Source organism: Euwallacea similis, unplaced genomic scaffold (genome assembly GCF_039881205.1).
Source record: "Euwallacea similis isolate ESF13 unplaced genomic scaffold, ESF131.1 scaffold_39, whole genome shotgun sequence".
NCBI lineage: Eukaryota > Metazoa > Arthropoda > Insecta > Coleoptera > Curculionidae > Euwallacea > Euwallacea similis.
Window position 1 is genome coordinate 141049 of NW_027098664.1, and position 9475 is coordinate 150523.

General features: G+C 33.3%; 1 long non-coding RNA gene and 1 other non-coding gene across 3 annotated transcripts; both read left to right on the forward strand.

Annotated features, from left to right (window-relative positions):
* Positions 1 to 411: 411 nt before the first annotated feature.
* LOC136418858 (uncharacterized) lies at positions 412 to 5949 on the forward strand. 2 transcript variants are annotated; one of them, XR_010752967.1, is made up of 6 exons: positions 412 to 549; positions 894 to 1026; positions 2500 to 2538; positions 2599 to 2885; positions 2945 to 2983; positions 3037 to 5949. It is a non-coding gene; the product is annotated as an uncharacterized lncRNA (long non-coding RNA). The 2 variants fall into 2 exon arrangements; XR_010752966.1 differs by having other exon boundaries at positions 2945 to 5949.
* Positions 4638 to 4742, forward strand: LOC136418867 (U6 spliceosomal RNA). Its single transcript, XR_010752969.1, has one exon. It is a non-coding gene; the product is annotated as a U6 spliceosomal RNA (small nuclear RNA).
* Positions 5950 to 9475: the final 3526 nt, after the last annotated feature.

Genomic DNA, 9475 nt, shown 5'->3' on the forward strand with positions numbered 1-9475 from the left:
CGTTATTTCATTAAATCATATAACATATTTATACTAAGTAAATACATTTTCTATTTCAAAAAGAAATTCCTGTTAAAAATTCAATATTAATTCACAAAAAACATCTTCAAAATAAACGCAATCTTCTCTCTACTTCAATTATTGATTTTCTGTTGCGTCACGTGGTACCATCTGTAAACCAGGGTTGTATTTTCTCGGAAGTGTTTACAAGTTTCTATTTAGCCATTGTAGATTTCTTTCTTGTATAGATTACAGATTTCTTCTTTTTAGAGACTCCAGATTTCTTTCTCAAACAGGTTTACCGATTTCTCCTAAGTTTTTGTAGATTTCTTTCTTGTGTACTTGTGGCGCCATTTTGCAGAAACGGGCTTGCTGTGCATTACGACAATAGTGACATACATCAAGATTTTTTAATTTATTTGTTTTTATTGTTTGGGTATAAAAGTTAAAATTTTAAGTGTTACATAAAAAAATATTATGTCTTTAAAAAATCGAAAAGTAAGAAGGAAGGGATGTCAGACCACTGATAGAAGATCTAGGGACTAGGAGGTATGATAGAAAAGAAACCGGTTGCCAAAAATTTTCCCAATAATTTTCCACATCCAATACTCATTCTAATACAGATAGAGGATGCAAACAATTTGTAACAAATGTCTGTTTCTTCTAATGCAAAGAAAACTTATCTTTTGTATCTTTGATCGCAAAGCACAGTTTTTATAAACTACTACATCAAATCAGTTGTCGAAGCTCAATTAACTCAAGACCAGCAATTTGAACTTGTGGGGTTTGAGTTTCAACATTGATCGGTGAGATCTCACAATCCTTGTGTATTATCAAAGATAGCGAATATTCTCGGTGGAGAGATAGGTAGTATAGTTGCCCATCTTTTTAAGATGAGAACCACAGCAGAACGAAGGAAAGTCGTAGTTTCAAGGTGGAAAGAAGAGAAAAGGATTTTATCACATATCTTATTGGAAAGTCCAGGTTGCCCATCAATGAAAGGACTCCTCAGGGTTATACAGAAGGGTATGTAATTTTTTTTATTATTTGGTAGGAAATAGTTTGTACCATGCTAGATTCCAAGTCAAGGGATCATTCACTTATGGATTATGGATAACTGGTGCATTTGAGAAAAATATATGAAGGGGAAAGAATAATTTATTTAAAATTAATGGAATTGCCATTACAAAATGGTTCACGTTAGGAGAAACAATTGCCCTAGCATACAGAAAATAAACATTTAACATTTAGTACGTCGTGTTTGGTTACCTACGGGACTTTTATTAGAAGTTTATTTGATAAATGGGCTTCTTAGGTAATAGTGTAGTGCAGGGTTGAAGTCTGTCCGATAAGTGGTTGTAAGTTCTGAAACACCCCGTATTATAATAACTTCTATTATTGTGGCAATAACACTTATGAAAGGGAATTAAGGTTTTATAATACGAATTATTAAACATTCTCAATTTGTTCCTGTAATTTCCAATTTGCAAGGTACCAAATATTTGTAACGAAGGGCTGGTAAATGTAATCTCGAAGGAACTTAAATGGATAATTTAATAATTATACCTACAGTCGTTTCGAAGTTTACCTTTGAAGAGCCATTCCACAAATATGGAAATAGTTGCTGGAATGAGTAAAGTTTCTAAGAACTTCCAACAAAAGTAGTAAATTCCGCACAATTTGGCGAAGGAAAATTATTCACCATAGGATGGGGAAACGTTTACATATCTAAGTGCATTGTAGTATGTCGGTGTGAAATAATTACACGAAGGAAAATTACAACACTTTTATTACTTCTCTAAAATACAAAACCCCGGAATTTATGGGGGATAGAGTTTGTTCATCGTTTCGTGAGAGAGGAAGAAATCGTAATCATTATTGGAAGGGTGGTTGCTTAGTGGAATCCTTCGAAGAGTCTTCCACTACCTAACTTAAAAGGAAAAGACCATGTGCCAATATAGGTCAACACGAGCCTGTTCAATTGCAATATATGGGCTGTTCGAAACAAAAGGCACTTAGAACAAAACAGATCTCTGACGGTTGACCCATTTGAAACACATAATTTTGGACAGTTCAAAGCCAACCAGACATTTTAACTCATGTTGAAATATAGTCATTAGATTCCTACGAAATGGTACAGGATGATTTATGAGTGCAAGTCCATAAGTATGTGTAGCCTATTGTATTTTACATTAACTGAGCTCATCGTTTTTTTAAACCTGATTGAGGTGTATTATTTAACAGTGAAATAAATTACTTTGTAAGTTGTTTCTGAGTTTGCAGTTCCAAGATCCATTACAATATGTTATAATAAAAATTATTTCGCACATCTAAATTTTCTAGGCGGGTCATTCAAAAAGAGAAGAGATACATTTTTAGAATATAAAAACCGATAGATACAAAATCATTTTTAGGTGTAAAATCTATGAATTCTATAATTATTGAAGCTTATTGGTTTGACTGATATGCAACCAATATTACACCCAATGTTTTTTGCAGATTAGCAATTCAGTCACCGAAGATACTTCTGCGATAATGGTAAATCATTTAATCCTTCATGAATTGTAACTATATACAAATAATGTCATGTATTTTCAGGAAGGTGCTTCAGAAAGTATAAGTATGGATCCAATACTAGTTGACGACTTTCACTTAACCCTTGCAAATTTAAAATATCCAAATCAACTGCTAAAAAAGGCTGGAAGATCTTTAAATTCAAACACGCGTCACAACTCATCAGCCTTAAAAAAGAATTGGAACTCCAAAAAAAGACTCAGAATTGACTCAGAAAACACTTAGAAAATCAACTCAACATCCTTCAAAAAGACTATCAGTTGTTGAAAGAGCAATATGAGGCCAAAATGCAAACTTTGGAAACCGACCCTGTAAGTTAATGCGATTTTGATTGTTTTGAATTAATTTAATTATCATTGTTATTTTTTAGAAAGCCACAAATTGGAAAATATTTCAAAGGAATAAGCACGTAAAACTAAAAAGTTTTCTTGTCGCAAATAAAGTTAAACATTTTGACTCTAGAATCCGCCGAAGAGAAAAATGATACAGGCATTTTGGGGAGTAACACCAGAACAAACTTCAAGTATGAGGCTTTAGTATCAAAAGTTTTTAAGAAGAGGCCCCAAGACTGTACACTAGGGTGTGCCGGTCTACACATCCCAGTTTTCCCATTGGGGAAAGTACTTCTATCCCGGACTACTTCTACAGCCGGAAAATGGCGGGTATTGGGCTTTCTTTGGGAGAGTTATCCGTTGCCAATAGATAGTTTAAAAATTGAAAAACATAAAAGTGAATTAATTAGTGCCTCCGAACTAAAGGTTGCCCCCATTTCCGATTAAGGTGTTGCACGCACATTGAAAAATCAATGTTTTATTTTGGGGTTATTCGCCAAGGATCGCTTTTCAAATTTATGGCTTATTTGCTTTGAATTTCATTCTTTAATCCATTTGGGACCAATTTTTTTTTTACAACTTTTGAACATTTTTAGATAGTTTGTGGTGTTATTATTTAAGATAAAATATTATTTTTGTTAAAAAAAGCTCTAAACATCTAATTACAATAATTGTTTAATGGAGGGTATATACTATGCATTTAATAGTGGAGCCAGTATTATTTTTCGTGCCAGTAAATTTAGATTGCGTAACTGGCGCGCAAGTTAAAACTTTGCATGCATGGACCGAAAAGTCTGCAGGCTTCTGAAATTCACTTACCCCAGTGATGACTCACATCGATACGAAAATATTCCGTATTTTGCACGTGTAAACAATCACTTGCTGGCGTGTTTGCTAGTTAAGCCGTGTTTACATGATGCAAGTTTCTGTTTGCGCAAGTTCTTGATTGCAAGTCCCTGTAATTTGTCAACAAAATTGTTACTGTTTACACTACACAACCATTTATGCAAGATTTTTATTAGAACTGTGGCAGTTGTATGATGTAGTGTTCATTATGGAAACATCTGAAATTGTTAATTTTGGTGTGAATATTTTATGCCACAGGATAAATGAAGAATTACGCGCGTTGTTACAAAAAAAACCGAAAAAGGAGGGTTTGGGTAAAACCGTGGATAAATCGAATGCAAAATTTAGGAGCATGAAATATTTTGCTTAAGGGATTATCATGCGAAGGCCCCTCAGCTTACAGAAATCACCTGAGAATGTCAAAAGATATGTTTGAAAGTCTGTTAGAATTGGTGACACCACAAATTTGACAAAATGCTTTGCCAAATTTGCAAGCTTTGCCTGTTACAGTAAAACTAGAAATTACTGTAAGATACCTTGCTACAGGAGATAATTTTTCTTCGCTTATGTATTTACTATATAGAATTCCTAAAAGCACCATAAACCAGTTTATCTCATTTGTGTGTACAGCTATCTATTAAGCACTGAAACCGTTTATTATGGTAAGGGGTCTGGTACGTTTATTCGGCTCACAGGTTTTTAATTTTACAGTGTTTTAATGCATTCTATTTCAAAGTAGACCTTCTATGGAATATATTAAAATGAGGATGAATTGAAATTTGTTAAAAAAATTTCCTAGATAAATTACTTCCCAAATAGCATTTCTACACTAATCTCAATAATTTTATGCAATACTAAAGTAATTAAAAAATACGTGATTTACTCGTATTCGCTTCGGCGGTACATATTTATATAAAATTGGAACAATACAGAAAAAGATTAACACGACCCCTGCGCAAGGATGAAACGTTTTGTTTATCTAACCTTGTTGAAAATCTGACTCAAGCAGAAATGAAACTTCCATATGCCAGTAAGAATTTAATTAAAAATTCTTTAGTAAGTATTCACTTATGTTACGTGTTGTCGGAAAAACGAATCGAGTCCTATAGAACAACATAGGCCAAAAGCTTTTGACCTGCTAGAAGGTTCTTAAGGTGAATGCTATAAATATCGATTACAGTATAGATGAAGGGTCTTTTCTAAATGGTACGCCAGTTCATGTAATACATCTAGTTTTTTTCTAGTGTACCACCCAATTTTAAAATAATTGAAACCCCTCAGAATGTAATTTATTTTTTCGTAATTGTTAATGTTGTAAATAAAATAACGGTGAAACTAGTTGATCAAGAGGGTGATTAGTTTAAATTTCGAGAAGAATCCGTCACGTTAAGACTTCATCTTAAACGCTTGGATTCACGATGGTAATTCTATATAATAGAATACCAAACCAAGATTTTGTCAGAAGGTTTAATACCTCGCAGCAAAACCCTGATAGTACGAAAAGATACATAAGAGGGTTAACATCTTTGAATAAACAGTTTCTTGTTTCCCTAGGATTTACATTAAAAAGTGGAACATATAAACGTCCAAGAAAATGTTCTTATTGATGATTCAATTTTGAGCTGGGAAGTGCTCTCTTTTGATCCATTCAATCCTACTAAATTGGGACCGAACGATGAAATTAGAATATCCTTGCAGCAAACCGGAAAATATCCCTTGCCCTGCAAAAGTTAACTTTGCCTTAAACTAAACGTTACGAAAGAGGAAGGTACGCCACTTGCAAACATATTCTTGATAAATAATGCCGCTACGTTTTTATTCAAAGAGTTGAAATATGTTCTAAATTGAGTGACTATTGACTCAGTGCGAGATATTGGCATAACATCAACCCTTAAGAGTTATTTATCATATAATTTAAATGAAAGCGCTAAGCTTCAAAATGCGTGTTGGTATCCAGTGGAAAAAGAAGGAAAAAGCATTATGATGGACTTGAACGGAAATGTTTCTTTATGTATTCCTCTCAAGGTGTACTTTGATTTCTTTGATTTTCTATCTCATAAGTTTGAAGTCGTAGCCTGACCGGATTCTGGGAATCGTCCGAATTGGCAAAAATTGATTCAGTTATAATTTCTTGTTCAAAATTTCCTTCATCTGGAGTATCGGGAGTACTTACCAAGCGAGTTAACAGATGTAGACAAAAAAAATGCGTTTTTCTAAGAAGTTTGAATTCGTAACCTGTCCGGATTGTGGGAATCGTCCGAATTGGCAAAAATTAATTCAATTAGAGTTTCTTTTTCAAAATTTCCTTCATCTGGAGCATTGGGTGTACTTATGAAGCGAGTTAACAGATGTAGTCAAAAAAAGTGCGTTTTTCTAAGAAGTTTGAAATCGTAGCCTGTCCGGGAATTAATATAGTTTAGATTGGGCATTTCTATTTCCTTATAAGATACTTGATATTTATAATTAGGGGTAACATTCTGTAAGGGTACATCTTGGAAATCAGTTTTCGTGTTTCCGTAATCTCTTAAAATGATATCTCTTAACATAAAATTACATTTGGGTTCTAATTCTATTAAGTAAGTTTCGTTTAATCAGACATTACCTTGTGATTCCTTACAAATCTCTACTCCTATGATTTTTTGAGTTGTTATTACAATCCATTTACTTTCGTCTACATTTTGGATTTGTAAATTTTTTATATCTAAATACACTGGGTTACAATTCGTAATATTATTTTCATATCTTAGCAATTCAACTTCGCATGGTACATAATCATTAAAGTTTTCGGGGCGTACATGAGAACATAAATATTCATTAAAAGATACGTATTGGCAAGGCTGATTGACGTATCCAAATGTTTTGTCTTTTATTATGAGATACTCAAAACTTGGTACAATTATTTTATAGGAATTGTTATATTTGACAGGTAACGAAAATAATCGATATAAATTATAAGCTTGGGTTTCCACTAAAGGGATTTCGATTATGAAGACTATCACATTATTTTTTACGTAACTCTTTATTTTTAGAGTGTTTTCGATATTCAATAAATTGTCGGTGTCTGGTTCGAATGGTAATTTTCCTTGTTGCACCTGATTTTGAATGAGTTTTAATTTGTTTAAAAGCATGCCTGAATTAATTATCTTGTTATGAAAAGTATTTAATTTGGCGAACGTGATTGCCTCTTCTATGTCTGAAAGTATATCGTAGATGTTCTGATAAAATGTTGTAATCTGTGTGATGATCTTATGAATCCTAAAGAACTCAAAAAGGTTTGCTTGTTTAATATTGACTTCATTTACGACTTCTATGATTTCTTTAATTTTTGAATCCAAAACAATTTGATCGTGTGATACATTTTTTATCGTTTCTTGAAAATTATTTATTGCGTTAGTCAAGAGCGTTGTTTGTTTATCGAGGACTAATTTTAAGTTCTGGTTTTCTTTGAGTATGTTAATGTTTTGGTCAATGCGTTTTGCGTCTTCTTAGTCTAAGTTTCCTGTCACGGTTTTGATTATAGTGCCCAATGCGTTTAGTAAGGCTCGCTTAGTACGCATTTTTGTTGGGAAAATTTGGTTTATCTGTTCATTAATTTTTTGTTTCAAGTTATTTGTTATCACAAAAGAGTTATAAAATTCGGATTTGTAGTCTGTAAAATTATTTATGGTCTCATGAAGTAAATCATATTTAATGTTAATATCCGAAAATTCTTGCAACAATTTAGTCATATCATACGTTTGAATAAAATTCCAGTGGTTGATTGTTTTCTGGGCATTGCCTAATTTGTAAGGTAGTATGCCAGGTTGTCATTTAAGTCATGGTATCGGGATTTTTCGTGTATGAAGGGTCATCTGTAATAAGGGGTTTCTTCAATTCTTTAACACGAACAATTTCGATTTTGAATGGACTTTTGACACTTTTGATTTTTACTTTGTTATGATTCAATTTCTCGATAATTACATATAGACCGCTAAATCTAGGGTGGTTTTTATTTCTGAGATTTAAGTTTTTGTAAACTTTTTGGTTTAATTTAAAGTCGAATGCTTCGTTGTCTTTAACATTTCTTCTTGCTAAGATTTTTTCTTTGTTTTGATCGGTTTTTTCTCCAATCGTTTCGTACATGGCGTCGACTTTATCCTTATGCGACGAAACGTAATCAGAATGAAACGTTGTTGTGATTAAATCAAGAGGATCTCGGGAATTAGTATGACCTAAGACAATTTCGTGGGGTGTAAATTTCGTAACGCTGTGAACCGTGCTATTATACGCGATTATGGCGTATGAGATTAACTCATTAATTGGTTTTACGTTATCTTTTTGTTTCAAAATCCTAAAGTGTTCGATCAAAGTGGAATGGAAACGTTCAACAGGCGAATTTGATTCGTAATGTTTAGGGGTACTGAAATGTATGTTTATCTTTTGGGCCTTTAATAGTTCATTATTGAATTCTTTGCCATTGTCGCACGTGATTTCCTCGGAACATCCAAAAAATTAGAAAAAATTTATGAGTTTATCGCAAACTGATTTTGCATTTCTGTCATAAGGGTATGCTTGACCGAATTTAGAGAATTTATCAAATATCGTCAGGAAATTTTGGGCTTCGAATATGAAAGTGTCCATGTGTATCATTTGAAATGGTTTGCTGGGTGTTTCTGTTTTAGCGAGTGGAATATATGATTTAAGTCGGCTGTATTTGGCAGTTTGGCAAATAACACAATCGTTAATGTATCGTGTTACGTCCCCTTTTATATTGGGCCAATAGTAAAGTCTCTTAAGTTTCGCTCGCGAGTTTCTTCTATTCCTCGGTGATTTTATTTGCTCTCATGTTGGTGCTTAATGAGCATAGTTTTTTCTTCAATTTCGGAAATATTGTTAAGTAATTTGGTACATATTCTAATTTTTAAGTTTTGGAAATTTTTCAAACATACCTCTGTGAATGAAGGTATTAAATCTTTGTCGATAAAATAGACATAACAAGGTTTCTCGTTAGTCATGTATTCTTGGATAAACTGCTTTATAATTTCCAAGTTATTGGGTAGCTCTACGTGACTTATCGTGGTTTTATCGAAACGTTCTTTGTTACATTTAATCTGCAGGTGTAGAGATTTCTTTATCAGGAATTGTAGTATTTTTTTGTTTATCATTTCGTCACGAATGCTTAGTCCAGGGTTCTCGCGATCGGCTTGTTGACTATGTGCGGTTTCATCAGAATTGCACGTGTTGGGAAGATTTACAGGATGAAGTCGGATATCAGATATAACGTTTATTTTTCGTTGACTAGGGCCCGGTTCATTCGTATCGTCGTCGTTACCTTGAGCTGAAATTTCTGTTTGGTTTTCTAAGTATTCCTTAATATTCGCATCGGTATCGCCGGGAATATTGACCACTGATTCGTTGTCGTATACGTTTAATTTTATTCTAGATCATGCATCTGCGTTCGTATTCTGGCGTCCCTTTTTGTAAATTATTTGGTAATCAAATTCTTCTAATCGTAACCGCCATCTTATTAATTTGGAGTTTGGTTCTTTTAGATTAAAGAGCTATACAAGGGGTCTATGATCAGTGTATATGTAAAATTTGCGTCCGAATAAATAAGGTCTTAAATATATGCATGCCCAAACCATCGCTAACAGTTCTTTTTCTATTGTTGAATATTTAGTTTCCGTGTCGTTTAGGGTTCTCGAGGCGTAGGCTATAGGTTTATCGTTAGGTATGGGTTCTTG